The following is a 17,613-nucleotide window of genomic DNA, read 5'->3' as shown; positions in this document are numbered from 1 at the left end:
CTAACAACACAAAGAATCATTGCATATTCACATATATGACCATCTGTTGAAGAAAGTACTCTCCTATCACCCTGAGTTAAAATAATACGCCCTGTGATATAATCTCAACTTTTTAAAAAATCTTAAAACTATTGGAATCCTCTAAAGATGCATTTAAAAAGGGACTCCCTTCTCCATCATTTATAAGAACCACTATGTAGATGTCAGGAGCTTTTTGATTCCTTGAATGGGTAGTATGTTCTCAGAGCAACTATCGCTTCGAAGTTCTCTACTTCCTGCCAGTCGCTGAAATCAATTTTTTTTGAAGACAAGAAAGCATTTTCAGATTTCCTTCAGAAACTGAAATGGCTAAAAAAGAGCAGGCAAGTTTCCAAGCCTTCTGCTTTTTTCCTAAGGTAAGAATTCAGTTTCCATGAAAAGTAAAGTAGAAGGATGGAAATAAGCAGAAAATTATCAGTTTCAGTTGCAAGCCTGCTTCTTCTTCTGTTTCAAGCTTCCAGTTTCCCTGGCAACCAAGGTGGCATCAAGGGACATTGCATGAAGTACACTTTCATGGGGAAAAATGTCAGCCTTCCAAAAAAAAAAAAAGAAACACCCTATCTGACTTTTTTCTATAGAAAAATGATCTGACATTAACCCAAGTCCTCAATGGACTTTCTAATTCCAAGCACAATTACTTGGAATTTAAATAATTGGTACTTACCCTCAAGTACATATATTTAAGTTTGAGATGTAAGTGTGCTTTAAACAATCAGAAGTAATGCATAAAACTCAAGTGAAGTATTCTCATCTCTCAACTTGACCTGGAAGACAGAATATGGATTGGATCCAAATGTTCTCTTTCTTCAAAGGAAAGACCCTTTCTCCAAAAGCAACAGCAAACAAATCTATCCAGCTTAGCTTTTTCAAACTGTCCCAACTCCAAATATCTTTGCATAAACTAAGTCTGGCTGATGTAAGGACCACCAGGATAGAACCTGGAGATAGTTCTGCAGCTCATGCAGGTGCGCCTCCTTCCACAATTTAATTCCATCAGCCCCTTTGCCTCTCTACCATTCCTTTCTCCTGAAGCTGGCTGATAAAATAGGTCAGGGGAAGACCAGAAGTAAAAGAAACAAGTAGCAGCCACATGCTTTAATTTGGCAACAGTGACATTCAAACGGTGGAAAGAGGATGCACAAATAAATTGTATGTAGGTGTGTATGTAAGTGCTTGTGTGTGTGTATTTCAAATCTGATAGTAGACTGAGCCTCCCTCAAGCAGAGGAGAGACCATCTGGAGGCCAGGTTTGTGATACGTATAAGCAGTCAGCTCTTGTTAGGCTGGCAAATTAGTAGGTTCTCTCTGCAGTATGTGTATCAGAAACCCCTCTGAACATATACTTGAGAACAAAGTGCATGCTTTCCAGCTATAGTTCTCAAATTCTGAAACTTATGAAGGCCAACAGGTAGCTGCTTTAAAGATTTTTAAAGGTTTCTTTTGAAGAGGATCTTGAGGCAAAACAGAACTGTCCGTATTTTTTAAATTTCTTAGATATGAAAACGTTTCTGCATCTTAATTTGCTCAGAAATTTCAAATATATACATGTTCCTTTCCTTACCATTGATATATTTCTACAAATCTCCGTTATCTTTTGTCATCTTAAAAATATTGAGTCATTTTTTTTCTTTTTTGTAACTATGTAACAGCCCAATTTTTAAGATTTATGCTAAACACAAGCAGTCCAGACATTATTTCCAAGAACTGAACATGTACTTGTACAATATATATCCACACACACACAAAACACACATGTATACACACATACACACACACACACACACAGATATATATTTACTAAAAAAAATTACCTAGAGCTTCCTGCTTCTACCCCTGACTGCAATGAATGTTTGCTGGACCATGTTCCATCCTTCTGTTCCTCCCTGTAATTGGGACTGAATGTAAGCGGATAAAGGCTTGAGAACTTAATTTTTTAATTTCTTGAGTTACATTTAAATATACAGATAAATTTTAATTATATCCTCTTCATTCTGACTAACTCTGCAAACAGGTTACATAGAAGCTGACATCTGATTGTACCATAATTTCTTTAAACAGTTTTGGAATAACCCTCAATTGGTTGGATTCCCACAACACATTAAGCCATAACCATGGATTACAAACCACAATAACTGGCGTCAATAGCACATTCCACCCAAACCAAAGAAACTGTCATGGGTAAGGATGGCGAGCAGGGGGCTCCCATCCAGACTGTCAAGCGCATGCGTAGCACTGAGGAATTGTTCAGCCATTCAAAGAGACACAGATCGGGACCGCCTTAACCCTTGGGGGTTATATGTCTGGGTTTTCCCACGCTTCTTCAGTTTGTTAGGATTCCTGTTAAGTACTAGCAATAAATATTAGAGACCAGTTCCTTGTCTCAGTGTGTTTCCTGGTTGTTAGGACAGAAACATTATGGTTTAGCATGATGTATAAACCAATCAAAGGTAGTATATTCAATAAGCCAAGTGAACAGCATTGTAGCCTCTTGTTAGATCATCTTTTTATTTGTAGCAGGCCAGAAAAGGTTCCTCGGACAACTTATAATTTAAAACTTTGAAACAACTTACAGACTGGAAACCATTAGACAGCATAATCAAGAGCAGAAGCAAAAAGAAAGCTAAGTTGATATACAGTATAAGAAATTACTCAAAAGCCATACGGTGCAAAATGTTTTAATAGCTTGCCTTATACTATACAAAAAGAACAGTTCATCTTACTTATGGGAAGCAAATTTTCAGTCAGAATGCTGTCACAGAAAAGACCCTGTCTATATTCCCACCAATCAAACTTCTTTTCATGGTGGTCTAACAGAAGGAATTTCAAAGCAAACCTTAAACTTCAGACAGTATGGGAAAAGATGTAGCTTTCAGATATCCTTGGACTTGTAAGTAGGACTCAGCACTTAATTTAGATACCGTAGTTTTGAAATGAAACAAGGACATGTCCCCTCTCCTTTCCTTATAAAGCAGCTGATCAGCAAAACAGAAAATAAGTATTAATAGCTTGGAGTTGTTCTTTTCCCTCTGTCCTATAAAGGTTCTATTAATAATTTTAGCATAATGCAACTTAGAAAATTATGCAAGCCAGTATTGCAACAATTCCAATAGTACAGTAATTAAACAAAATCTGTTCCTGCATAGGCTCTTCTCCTCTTTAATATTACTCAACCTGAGAATGCTTAATCAAATCTACACATATTAAAGCAGAACAATGTCCAATGTATTTAGTGTTAGGCTAAGTAACAGAACACAGCTTCCAAAACACCATGTAGTCAGAATCAAATGTAGTAAAAAAAAAGTCTTTCATTGCTCCATAGCTGGCCTTTGTCAGAAAAAGAAATAGCTCAACTTTCTTTAGGAACAAAAATAGCAGAGAATTTAGAAAGCATTAAAATGTACAGCACAGCTGATGCACAGAAACAGTGCTGATGCATCACTGACTTCTTTCATAGAATATTACAGATTTTATATTATTGCAATAAACGGCTGATCTGAGAGACTGACAAGGTCTTCTGCATGCACTGTTCCTCCTATATTCTCACTTTTACTCCTAGGCAACATACTTTTAAGGAAAGCAAAATTATGTATACATGCACATTTCCAAAACGATTTGGAACTGAAATACTTTTTTACTTGCATTAAAGACATTTATTGGAAAAACGAAGAGAACAGTAGGCATTCTCTTTCAAATCTGTAGAGGCTGAAGGAAAAAAGAAGGTTGAAATATATTCCAGAAGATATAGAATCCAGAATATAAAATCCCCTATTATACTATAAACATTTATCTAGACTGGCCTTATAATGCCATAGAGGTGGTAAAAGAATTAAAGGTCATATCATGTCCAGTGGTTTACTTACCCCACACTTATGGTCTAATTCTCAGAACTACCCCAAAGGCATCACAGGATGGGGTAAACCAGGGAAAAACTGCAAACACCATGCTTCTAAGTTTAGATCAGGTAAGGACAATATATTATCATAGCCTTGACTGGGAAGCCTTCAACTATGCTAGGATTGGAAATCCCAAAAACCGTGATCCAAGCACATCTGGAAAATACCATGCAGTGTCCCAGTGCAGGGTGGTGGTTAAGGTATTGGCCTAGGACCGATACCATGATCCAGTACCTAGAACCAATACCTTGACACCAAAGTTCAAGTCCACCCTCAGCCACAAATGCTCACTGGGGAAATTTGGATTGGTTGGCATCTCTCGGCCCAACCTACTTCAGAGTTGCTATGAAAAAAAAAAATGGAGGAGTGTGCATCACCTTGGAACTCCTAGAGGAAAGGAAGTAGATAGATAAATAGAGTTGTGGAAGGCTGATCTGGGACATATTTTTACTTCAGAGGGGAAGTTAATGCACCAAAGACATTTTTCAAAGATTCATGGTAACTGTGTGAATAAACTCCTAGAATAAGGAAAACCTTTTAGCTTTTTAATCAGAATTTCACCCTTTCTTATGTGAAAGTTGCTAAAAAGGCGGCCATTATACCTTGCTCCCTAGAATTTACAATTCAGGAATGGTAGATAGGTTGGAACAACAAAAACAGATGGGGAGAAGGAAATCAGATACCCTCCTTCTTAGAAACCTAAATATGGCTCTGCTGTTTCCAAATTTAATCAAACCAATGATTCTGGATGAGGGGCTCAATCCTTGTACCCAATTCCCCCAGACACTCCTTTTCAGCTGCAGTTAGCCCCATTTCAGAACACAGACAGTACCTGTACAATGCCCAAGTTTTTTCTTCCCCCCTCTGTAGGTTTATTTAGTTTGGGAAAGCATTTCTTCTTCAGTGCCACTGCTTTGATCAGAGTTTCTTTACCAGGTCATGGCTGCTATAAAGTTTCAAAAGAACTGTGAGGACAAGTATTGGACCCTTTCTCTCACTGTCCCAGTGAAGAGTGAGTGGGATATGGGGAGAAAGTGAAGAGAATGCGAGATCATCACTGGCTGTAGCAATGGGCAAGAGTAAATGTACTCAGAGGAAGAAAGTGCACAGGATTATTTTAAAAATAACTCTTGGATACAGAAGGTACTAAATACCAAGGTACCAAGAGTTATTTTTAAAATAATTCTGTGCACTTTCTTCCTCTGAGTACATTTACTCTCGCCCATTGCTACAACCAGTGATGATCTCGCATTCTCTTCACTTTTTGAATGCTTGTATGTACTGTATAACAAATACTCAACAGGCAACCTAAGTAACAAGGATAAATGTGTTCCTAAGGAAAAAAAAAATCTGTAAATCTCAACCAGGCAAAACATGCATTTGGACAAATCAAAAAGCCACATATGATTGTAGAACATTTTAAGTTTTCCAGAACACAGATATACTAAACCATATAAGAAAGAATGGACTGACAGTTCTGGGCACTAAAGCTTGTAATTAAACTAGCTTAAAATTTAAACCAGCCCCTTTCCTGAAATTTGATTTCCAAAGGGTTATGCTATTAGATTTACAGAACCAGGAACTCTGGCAGAAAGAAGAAAAAAAGAAATCAACTTCCCTTTAATGGAAAAGCAGGTGCCAAACTGCAGTTGGCAATGCTAGCTGACATGAGACTCAATTCCCATCTAGGAACGAGCAATATTTATTTCTGTTAATGCTTGGTATTTTTTCAGACCTTCCTACATACCCCAAACATTCTTGACAAATTGCCATTTTCTGGCCTTCTATCTCTTATGTGTCTGTTGAACAAGATTTCATTCTATACACAATGTCAGATTGCCACTCCACTCCTCATCCTTATCTCAGGCTAGACTCAAGTCTATGAGATGAAAGGATACAACTTTTCCTAATGGTCTCAGGGAATATTAGCCTATGTAACAGAAGAAACTTCCAGGAAGTAGAGGGAAATAAGTTCTCCCCTGCCCACCCCCCCAGTTACATCTGAAGGTGAATATTCAAATTAAAACAAGCAATCTAGAGTTCATGTGCTTCTCATTTATCATGGAAAAATGATAATAGGATGCTATTCTAAACATTTTTCTTCCTGAAGTAAATCCCACTGAAATTCTGAGTAAATGTATGGTTAAGTTAGGACTTCACATTTACACTTTTACACTCACAATCCCACGCTTGCCACTTGATCACTAGCCTAGAGAGCACCAACATTGTATAACCAATGCCAGATAAATGAGAAACCTGTTTAAATACTGCCATCCTGCTGTGAAGAACATACAATTAATTTGAACAAGAAGCATCACAGAAAGAGGGTTAAAATCAAACAAATGCAGGTACCACTTTGAGCAACTTAAAAAAAATAAAACTATGTAAAATAAAACAAAGGTTCAGTAACTCCAAAGCAACTAAGATTGCTTCTGAAGTTCAACTAGTTTATTTGCTGAAGTGCTGGATACTGTGGAAAATTGATAAGAGCTTGCTAAGTAACTGCTTATAGCTCCCTTCACTTTCCCTTTCTTTTCTGCACACAAGCACATGGTGTGTGGCAAAGTACAAAACCACTATGCTGCCTTTTAAGAACTGTCACATCAAGAATGTAACCTTGGCTATACTCAGCAGATCCCTTAGTTAGGTCAACAGGAGAAATAAAAGGACTGAGAAGGTTGGAGAACCATGCTGCCAATATGCAAAACCTGAGTTGCATTTAAGATCTGTGTCACCATAGCTTCATGCAGCTTGTCTTCCAAGCTTCCCATGCTTTAACATTTTCTTCAGTGGTTGGGTAAAATTAAGTATTTAAAACCGGCCTACACTGCAAGCACAGCTGAGCGGAAAGGCAGCAACCAGTTTTTAAATACAATTAAATCAATACACAAGCAACGGGTAAACTCAGAGCTCAAAAATCAGGCTGAAACCCAGTCTATATGGGTTTTCAAATGATGGCACGTTGGTTGAAACTTTTAAGTAGCCGCGTTAAAAGGACGAAAATGCTACCAGTTTGTGTTTCGACTTAGGACCAGTACCACTTCTACAAAGCAATTCCATAGTTTCCCTACATGTTATCTCTGTTAAGGATACAAATAGCGCTAAGCTTCCAAACAAATACAGCCAAACTATTGGCATTTCACGCATCAGGTCCATTATCCCAGCAGGGATTGTCAATCATTGGAACATTCCTTTAACAGCTCAGGCAATATGACAATGATCTTCCAGGAGGGGAAAAAAACACACACACACAATCTCTACAGCATACTCAAAGTCTCTTTGCCAGCTTCATGCTTTTTAATTCATCCAATCAAGATTGTCAGCACTGACCTAGTAGAAGACTTGCATCAAGCTTCAAACATTTAAAAACATCAATCATAAAAACAAAGACAGGACATTGAATTATGCAGTATTAACCTCCAGGGTTTGCATACAAAGACCTTAGATTTATTTATGTCCCAGTGCGTTAAGAGCTTCAGTACACCGTTCTTTGCACCAAACCGGCTGCCAATTTGATGAACCTCTCCGCCCTCAGCAGGAGTGCAGCGTCTTTGATTAATGAGTGCATGCTTGTGGAAAAGTGTAAGAACAGAAAAACAGGGTTAAAAACACACAATTATGGCTCTGCACATCCATTGGACCAGTGCAATAATTATCTTCGAGCTGAATTTCCTGTCAGGGAAAACAAATTAAGCAGTTTTTGCTTACAATATAGATTCATCCAAATACTGAAGCGAAAACAGCCTTTCTATATATTTTCTTACAAATACAAATGTAAATGTATGTGCATTTCTGGGCATTTCTGCTCCCCTTCCAATGTAACAGCCTTTGATTTCTTTTCTTGAAAAATGTTTTCCAAGTCTCCATTTGTTTTTTACCCAATCTTGGATACATTAACTGAAAGCAAGCTATATTTGATTCAAAAGAACAAATCAAAGAGGTAGGTATAAAAGTTTTCCATCTATTATTAGGTATTCCCATCTTGAAGTTAGTGATCAATGTATTAAATATCAATGGGTTTATTTATTTCCCTGTCCCTCCTAATCACAATTGTATAATGGCAACTGAAACACCGAAATATTAATATTCTTGAAACAAAAGCCACAGGGAATAGTAATCTTTTAAAGTTTACTGCCATCTGTGAATATTCTTTTTCTTCAATTTTCAGGTCTGAAAAAGAATATGGTCACAAATCCCACAAAGGGAATAGTAAAACATGAACAGTAAAAAATAGAGCAGATTCTTACTCTATAGATCCATTATAGCTTTGTGTTCATTATTAACCTAATCTCTACAAAAGCAAAAGACCCATCATAACTGTTATTACTGCCTCACCTTAGGCAATTTATTGTAATACATTATTTACAGCAGTATGTATTTTCAATAGAAAATTCAGGAATTAACAGTTTCTTTTGTGATTACCCTGGCACTTAAAGAACTTTGTTTGAACATTAAATGCTATGCAATGAGCAGAAATAAATCCATTCATACTTCTGCTTATATCGTGTTACAGAAACTTCTTTCTAATTACTTCAAAAAAGGGAGGGAGTAAGGTAATATTGCCATTTTTATGGAGTTTAGCTTTAAAAATGAATTAAGAGCTTGACTATTTTATGAAAATATCAACAATGAAGGTTAATAAGATCACAGTCATCTAGGAATATGCCTTATTGAACTAATCAGGAATTACGCACAAAGGAACACGCACAAGAATGAGCTGTAAACAACACCTGAAAGTATGCTACTTGTTGTGGTTGAGAATCAAAACAAGAAAGCTTTTGTCTTTTTCAACTCTGAAATATCAAGGTACTAATTCACTGGGAGATCTGTATGGTTTAAAAAAAATCTTCAAACAGAAGTTTGCCTTCAACATGTGCAAACTGACCTGAAGGGCAATGAAGGGAAGGCGGAGCTAATATGCAAATTGAAAAAACAGGCAACAAAGGGAAGGTGGAGCTAGTATCCACAATCTCATTCTCCCTTTGCATTATTTCGCACTCCCAGCAAGAGTCAGGACTGTGCTTAAAATTACGCCACACTAATTCATTAATCATCCTAATTCATTAATCAATTCAAAAACCATCCTAGATTTTTCACAAAACTCAGGAGTATATCTGGTGGCTGTGTTCTTTTTTTGCTATATGAGAACTGGGAAAGGGCAATCAAGTGTAAGTTGGAAGTCTGCTACAAATCCAAATATGAATTTTGTAGGAAGCTATTTTATTGGTGTGCTTTTTTGGACCCACACAGTGACACTTAAGACAATGATGTGCATGCAAGAAAAAGCAATGAATTTATTCAAGCCAACAGCAGCTTGACAGATTGAGCATTTCAAATCAACTCTGTATACATTGCAGATTTTTTTTTCTTCACAATAAAGTTTCAGAGGGAACTTAGCTGATTCATGGGGCTGAAATGTTACTGCAACAGTTGGGAATTTGGTTGTATTGTATATGTTAAAGACAATATATATCCCAAATATGATCCTCTTTGAAATAATGCATTAGTTGAGTTCATTTTGGCCCTTTCCTCACCCCTTTAAATGGAAAAGCATTTGTCCTTCTAATTTTCAGCCCTCTGCTGAAATGAATGGAGAAACCCTGACAAGCAAGGTAGCTCTTTTGCTGAAACCCTTAGTCAGCAAATCTGCAGTGAATCAGACTGCATCTATACAACACATGTTCTCCATATACACATAGACTATCAAAAAGATGTAGCACATACAGCCCAATCAGGTCAATGGCAAAACTTCCATCATATTGGAATCCATCTACCATCTACACACAAATACCTTCACAAAATTCTTCACTCAAATTATCAAGAGCTACAACTTCATGCACACAACTTCATGCAAAATCTTCTTTCCGTGCATTTGCTGGTTGCAAGAAAAGATACACCCACAACGCAATCCAATGGCACTTACTTCTACAAAGATATGGACCAAAACAAACTGCTGATCTTACTGAGTCAAGAAATCCTGAATCCAGACAACCATTTAAGATGTCCATTTAAATAAAAGATTGGAAATCACACACAAGGCTACTCTCCCCTGATCTCAGTAAATACTTGTTATTTCTAGCCCATTTTCATTCTCTTCAAAATATGCAAATATTTTTATTTTACTAGACTAACATGCTGCTCTAATCATCAACCAACTCAGAGCGGCTTACAATCCTACCATTGGCAAGCAAGATTAAAACTGCCAAAAATAAACAATATTACATAATATTCCTATATGAAATATAGGTACCTCAATCCTAACAATACTTTAAAATAAATACCTCTGATTACAAGCAGCTGGAAAAGGTGTCATAAAACAAGCCCTGCCAAATATATATACAGTATACATCTATGTTACAGATTCTTTGCCTGTTAGAGGTACGGAAAGCATTAGAAAGAGGGGCTTCACAACATTTTAGCGTGAAGCACCTCTGATCTTTTGTAAGGTTCTTTGAAAACTCTACCCACATATGTGGGCGTACACAGCCACATCCCTTTTGTCAATTAATATATTCACTAGCAGAGATTGCAAAACAACTCTTGAATGCTTTGCACAGCCCTACTATGTATGGTCACCTGGGTGGGAGGAAGAAAATTATGTGTGAATGCATGAACTTAAGTGGAAATTAAATGTACTGCTGATTGCCAAAAAGGTTTATTCTTAGATGAGGTAACTAGTCGATATTGTACCTGTTACTCGCATCTGAGAAGCAACTCTACTCACACCATAGAAGCCCATCTCTAATTACACAGTGGGACTCCCCTTCACTCTCCTCCCCCCATGCATGTCCCAATTCTGATCCAGAGGAGGCCCCAATTAGATAGAAATGCACAAGGACAATATTTATGGCTTCGCAAATGGGTAACTCACAACCACCTTCTCCAACCAGATTAAACCCACTGAAAGCATTGTTCTTGGGAAAAGCTGTTGGTAGTGCAGCATTTCATTGGGTGGGTGAAGGCTGAGACCTGGAGGTGTTGTTTCTCTTTGGTGTCTCGGGCCCTCTGCAATGGTCTCTCCCTGGTGTGAAACTGATTCCATGGGGAACAGCCTTCCAGAAGCTAGTTATAAATCTAGAGGGCTTTGGGATGTTAATGTAATGTTGTTACGTGACTGGAGCAACTTTATTTACATTTATTGTGAACACTGTAATTGTTGTACCATGTCATTAACCATCAAGAGTCACAAGATGTGGTGGTAGGTACATTTAATAATTAAAATAAATGAATGAATTTCTTAGGCTGAAAGAAATTCCTTTCTAGCCAGACACAGGATCAAATTATACATTACAGGTACACTGTAGTTAGCAGATATTTTTGCTTTTTAGCACTGGGAGTGGGAGAAATTTTAATTAGCAGTTCTTGCCTAGCGAGCATAGAGGTACTTACCTTTCTGGCCTCCTTGATTTTACTGGTAACTCTTCCACATCACACTTGCTGATATGTGCACATTTGACACATAAGGTACAAGACTCAGGGAAAAAAGTCCCATTCGATTCAAACAGAGACTTTTTCCCAAGACCTGCTGCCCCATAAGGAATGGAACTACTATTGGTACAAGCATGGTTAGGGAAGGAAAGACTAAACTTTTCATTTGCCTGGGGTCTCCTACTTAAAATAAAAATGGACTCCCAGCTTCAACAGGAAAACCAAGATAAGCTTCTAGCCTTAGCATAGCTTGATAATCAGTCACATGAAAGACCAATCGAAAATCACTGGACTATGAACATGACCAACTTCAAGCCCCTTGAATTCACAGGCCTACTCTAAGTTTAATTATGTCTAGAGCCTACACACACACACACACACACACACACACGAATGAACCAACTTGAAAACAGATCAAAGAACATTCCAAGAATTAAGCAACTGGCTTAACTTTGTGGAAGGCTGCTTTCAATTCTGGTTGGCTCTGGCTCTTCTGAGTCTTAACAGCAACCCCTAGTTGATCTTTCTAACTGAAGATGCTAGGACTTCTGCATGTAAAGCATAGACTCTCTCACTGAACTATGGATCACTGGAACCAAGTCTCTCTGCCTTGACTTGAGCTAGGCCCCAGTGACTGTGAAGAGGACTGCACCCTGAGCTGGAAGATCCTCCTTCAAATCCCAGTTCAGATGACATTAGGAAACCCATTTTTCTCTTAGCTTCAGGCCTCCAACTATAAGATGCTGATAATAATGCATACCAGTCAAATAATAAGTGTGGAGAGCTTTGAATACTTGAAATGTGCTATACAAATGCTATTCTTATTTTAATAATTCTCTCAACTTATTTTCTCTCCTGACTATAAACACAATGTGTATGGAATGGTTTTCTTAACAATCTGTCTTACAAAAATATGCACCTTCTCCCTTGCTTGATCTCATTAAAGCACTGATTCATTTACAGATCAATTTTCAAGCAGCCTTCCAAAGTGAATACATAATTGTCCGTCTTATTAACTTGGTCAGCATTTTTCCTGCCTATTCCAGCATTTTATAAATACATTTATTTTTAAAAGAAAAGATGAGAGGTTTGTTGTCAAAAAGTGTTCAATATAAACGACCAACTAGAAAATCCCTCAAGGTAATAACACTGGAAACCCTCAAGTACATTTTCCAAATACAGACATTTCTGCTAATGCTTCTCCTCCTAGAAAGCAAATTAGTGCCTTCCCAATATTCAGCTCACTACAATAAAGACAAACATACTTCTAATCCTGTAACGGAGAAAATCTGTGAATTATATTGCACTCTGGGCCTTAATCTATTACATGCAAGACCTATTGTTTTTGATTGGACTTAAGCGTGCCGAACTATGCTGGATTGTGATAATTACTTTTAAAGCTGAAATGTACTCTTGAAAATAAATAACAGCATGTAGCCAATCTTAACCACTACTCTTCTAACTATTAAGGCTAGAAGGAGAATGGTGTCAGTACTGAGAATATTTTTATCTTACTGTGTTCTTTATATAAGTTTTAGATTCCTTTCTGCTAAATCTTTAGGAACAAACTATTTATATCCCAGGGTAAAAAAAAGATTATTGAGCATCTAGACACAACCAAACAGCAGCATATCCTTTCACTGATTTACGGAGATCCAAAAGAAAGATAGGACCTTCTTGCAACTGTGATATTCTACATCTTGGGAAGGAACATAAAAAAGTACAACAAAGACATTAACAATTGCAGTTCAAGCTGGGAGTGACTGTTCTGTTTCAATTCAGTGACACCACTAATGGCTTCTTAGCAGCTCCATGAAATCAACCAGCTGTCAGGCCGATGCATCAGAAGGAACAGTTATGCTCCCCTAAGAAAAAGCAACACATCAGGATGTTTGGCAAAACATCTGCTCCTTTGCACTGCGGTTTTATAATAAACATGCAAACAAAGAAATGAGGAAAAAGGAGAAAGGCACCCAGAAAGCAAATGTTTCTACTGCCCCTTTATTTAAATTTGAAATAAGTGTCTTCTGAGGAAGCAAATCAGAATAAAACCAAACCCAGCCATTTGTGTGGCAGTTCTTATCTTACCATTACACCAAAGTGTAAATGATTTAGTCTCCACCATCACCAACCAGAAGGTGCATTATTTAAGTGATATACAAGCATACTTTAAAAGTGCTAGTATCTTAATTTAAAGAAGAAATGGACACCCAGGTATAATCTATAGCTTGTTTTCTCTCTCTCTCTCACACACACACACACAAACAGAAATTTTAACCATTTCTTAATGTATACAGTACTACGGGTAACTTTAAAACTTGGTCTCACTTAATTGGAAATACAGAACTATAGTAAAATAGATATTGTGCAGTTAAAAAGTCCAAGGAACCTATTTCCCAGAATATATTTATCTATTAATTTCAAACAACAACAGTACAGCTACTCACCCATTAAAAAAAAAAAAGGAACTCCAAAACTTCAAACCTTTATATTCACTATCACCACTTTCAGCACTAGAGAGGCATGCATTAACAGGTTATGTTACTACAGTATTTCAAAATCAACACTACCCCAAGAATTAAAAATGTTTCCTTGTCAGAACCTAAACTGTCTGAAATTATCTGAACACTTGAAATGAAACTCTTACATATTCAAGATTTCCAACTCTTCCATGTATATCCAATATAGAAAATTGTTTCAGCTCTAATTTTCTTGGGATTTCATGCTTTATTGATTATGCATCATAAAATGTGCACACGGTTTACAATAGGTGTGAGGTATCAAATGTATTAACTGCCATTTTCTTAAACTGCTTATCTTCTGTGGCTCACCATTTATAATCTGTCAAATCTTCCAGGCATTTTTGCATGTATAATTTAAAGCCATCTGTTCTATGTGCTTTTAACTACTTCAATGTTTTCATCTACCTAAGATCCACATAACTGGCAGCCATTCAATTCAACCAAGCTTTCTGAAGTGGCTCCTTTTAAAAGAAATAAAGAAAAAAAAAGTGCAGGCAAGAAAGGAAAAGACATACTAAAGTAAATAGCTTAATTTTGTAAACATGAAAGCATACTTCCAACCCAAGCATAAAAATACACTAAATCTGTCATTTAGTTTTAACTGTATTGAAGAAAAGAACTTCTTGACATACTAAAAAGGTTCCTTTTAGTTTCCATTTAACTGTAGTAAATGCCGTTTTTTTTTCCTTTTCTTCTACCCACAAAAACAAAGGAAATGCAAATTAAACACAAGGAATTTCATGAGATGTTAGTGCAAGTGTAAAATACAAAACAAATACAAGACTTGGGAAAAAAAGGATTCTGCTAAATGATTCTATTATTTATGAAGTGCTCAATATTTCATTAAGTTTTGCCCTATGATCAGAGTAACTTCGTAAAATGAAAAAGGGTGTCTGTTGAGAAATAAATTAGCATAGTACCGGTCTCCCTTTTTACAAGCAAAAACATCAAGGTGTAAAGCCAGAGATGATGCAACTAAGATGTTTTGTTTTTTAATCTTATTAGGGAGCAATTGGGAACTTAGCATACTAATAGCATTTTAAAAGCCCTAGCATCTGGGACACAATCCACAGGTCCTTACCAGAATGTGGGCAGGATATTCCCTGAATACTGTATTGGTAAATGTAAGAAAAACAATCCACAAACTTTAAAAAAGGCAGTTGCAGCATGTGATACTTTCTATGCCCTCAATTATGCCAGCAAGGTTCTTAAGTACTATCCTCTCCTATACATGGTACAAGCACAGAGGGCTATTTGCAAATGAAAATAGGTCTTATATTTCTCTCAAGTCTTATCCATTGTATATTACGATTAAAACCTGTTAATTAACAAAAATCTATGGTGAACTACTGAAATACCATAAAGAGAATTATAGTCTACCCTATAGAAAACCAATTCTTTCTCCACCTGTCCCAAAAATGCAGCGCATACAACTCCCTTCTGTATATTTTATAAATGTAAATTATAACCTTCATTGCAGCTTAAAACTTGCTCGACCAGAAATCCCTTGAAAGGAAACAAACATCCAAGAACGCAACATTGTGGGGAAAGGAGAGGGGAGGAAAAAAAAACCCTTTTAAACTTTACATGACGTCACTATCCGTCCTTGTAAGATTGCCTAAACTTTGTGGGTTATTCAGCAGGACTTGAACCATTTCATCCTCTTACCCTTTAAAAAACTCACACACGCACACCCGGACTTGAAAATTTTTTAAAAAGCCCAAGATGGCGAAAGGCTTGTTGTTTAGAGGGCAGAAAAATGGAGGATATTGTAATATACACAAAGGGATAAATTTCAACAACTCGGCTAAAGGCAGCAGCTGCGTCTCCGGCTTTATAAGGAAGCAACACACACAAAAGACGAGGGGGGTGTGGAGAAAAGAAAGCAGCAAATGCCCCGAGAAGCAGCGACGACCCCCACCCACCCCCCCACCCACCCCCCATCCTCCTTAGCTCTACCCACCCCGCTTTTTGCAAAGCGGCCGCGGCACTGGATTCAACGCTGGCCGCGTCGCGTTTTAAAAAGAAAAGGCATAAAGCGGGAGGGGGAGTTGACTGTGAAAGCGGAGGGGAGGGGAAAGAGACGGGCACGGCCGGGGACCTCGAGGAAGGCGACGGAGCTGCAGACTCCCCTGTACCCGCTTCCCAGGGGGTGCCTTCTCCCACACTTGGGGGGAGCCAAAGAGGGGAGAGGGCAACCGCCCCAGTATCTGGAGCTGGCTGTCATGCCCAAAGTCTCTTCAGCAAAGGAAGAAGAAAGAAGCGATTCGGGAGCAAGGCAGGGCGAGAGGGCACAAAAGCGCAGCAGCAGATCGAAGGCGAGGATGGTAGCTGGCGGGTGGGCACCGAAAAAGACTCTGGGGATTGCCCCAGAGTCCGGGACTTTTATTGCGAGCCACGGGGGGGGGGGGTGTAAGGGTGTTACAAAACCGCCTGGCACCAAAGGTCTCCCCCACCCACCGCGCAGAACTGCGACTCCAGCCCCCAAGCCTGTGCCAATCTACCCGCCCCTCCTGTCTCGCGGGCACAAGGTCAGTTTCACTTTGCTCTACTAGTTGGGCCGCCGCTACAGCAGGCGCACCGAGCTGGCGACTGGTAGTCCCTCGTCTGTGTGTGCCTGTGACTGAGTGAACGTGGAGAGACCGAGAGATACACGGACACACCGCGAACGCCCCTCGGATGCACAACCCACCAGCGCCCGGCAACAAAGAGCTGACACAGAGGACCGCCAGATACTCCGAGACTGCCAGGAGCTTCCCCCCGCCGCCACCACCCCCAGCTTCTTTCGGTCCCTTTTTCTCTCCCGCTCCCCCCACCGCTATCCCCGGCTTGGAAGCCCAAGCACGGGGCGCCTCGGCCAGCAGCACAACTTGCACTTCCCCCTTAAGCCACCTTTCCCTCCGCCTCCGGAATCGACTCGAACTCACCTTTGCAATTTGGACGCGAGCGAGGTCTCTCCTCACTCCCTTCCACACGCACACCGCTCCGCTTGCGTGATCTGGATGCTGGGAACGCTGCCTTCCTCCAAACAGGCTGGAGAAGGGAGTGAAGAAGGGTCGGGGAGGGGGGAGAAAAGCGGGGGGTGAATCTAACTAGAAGAATTCATGATAGATAACCCGCCTCGCTCCCGCTCCGTCTCTGCTTAGTTCGTTCCAGCGGCGGCAGATTGAAGCAGATTCTCCTCTCCTCAAGGTTTATTCAGCTTCACTTCCAGGCGAAGGCTTCACCGACCCAAAGTGACGTCAACCAACTCGCTCCTCTCTTTCTAACAATGAAAGTTGCTGTTAAAGAGACGGTGGGGGGGAGAAGAGAGAGAGAAAGAGAATTGTTTATCTCATTTCAGCCTCGGTAATACACGACCTATCAGACCAGACAAGCAGCAGCAGGCAGGGGACCAGGGGCTCTGCTGCTTCTCAAAGTTCACCCTCTGGTTTTGCTCGCATTTCAGGCACCTAAAGGGGCTTCCTCTCAAGTTGTAAGAAAGTTGAGCCGCTTTGTTTTGGGGAGGGGGGATCGCTCGCTCGACCCAAAAGGAAGGGGCTGCCCAGACGTGGATCCCTCAGGCAGGGTCGCGAGGCGAATGCATCCTGGGCAGCACGCCGGGAAATGGTCACTTACATTTTTAGGGAGGTGTAAATATTGGGGGGGGTGTAAACGATCGGCGCAGAAGGGAGCGGATCCAACTCCCTCTGGACTAGGAGTGTGCAGGCTATCGAGTGACGCAGGCACAC

At 39.3% G+C, this 17,613-nt stretch overlaps 1 protein-coding gene across 11 annotated transcripts in view; it reads right to left on the bottom strand.

Annotated features, from left to right (window-relative positions):
• Nucleotides 1-17,081, bottom strand: part of BAZ2B (bromodomain adjacent to zinc finger domain 2B) — a 229,667-nt gene extending 212,586 nt beyond the window's left edge. For 6 of the 11 annotated variants that reach the window (XM_063318324.1, XM_063318325.1, XM_063318327.1 and 3 more), the window contains exon 1: nucleotides 16,810-17,080. The gene's annotated coding sequence lies outside the window, so the exon portion shown is untranslated. Of the gene's footprint in view, nucleotides 1-16,809 lie in introns of all 11 variants that reach the window. The other 5 variants (XM_063318319.1, XM_063318320.1, XM_063318321.1 and 2 more) reach the window with 2 other exon arrangements.
• Nucleotides 17,082-17,613: the final 532 nt, after the last annotated feature.

The sequence above is a fragment of the Candoia aspera genome, chromosome 1 (assembly GCF_035149785.1).
Source record: "Candoia aspera isolate rCanAsp1 chromosome 1, rCanAsp1.hap2, whole genome shotgun sequence".
In the NCBI taxonomy this organism is placed as follows: Eukaryota; Metazoa; Chordata; class Lepidosauria; order Squamata; family Boidae; genus Candoia; species Candoia aspera.
The sequence above is the reverse complement of the archived record's forward strand: the minus strand, read 5'-3'. Positions and strand labels throughout refer to the sequence as shown.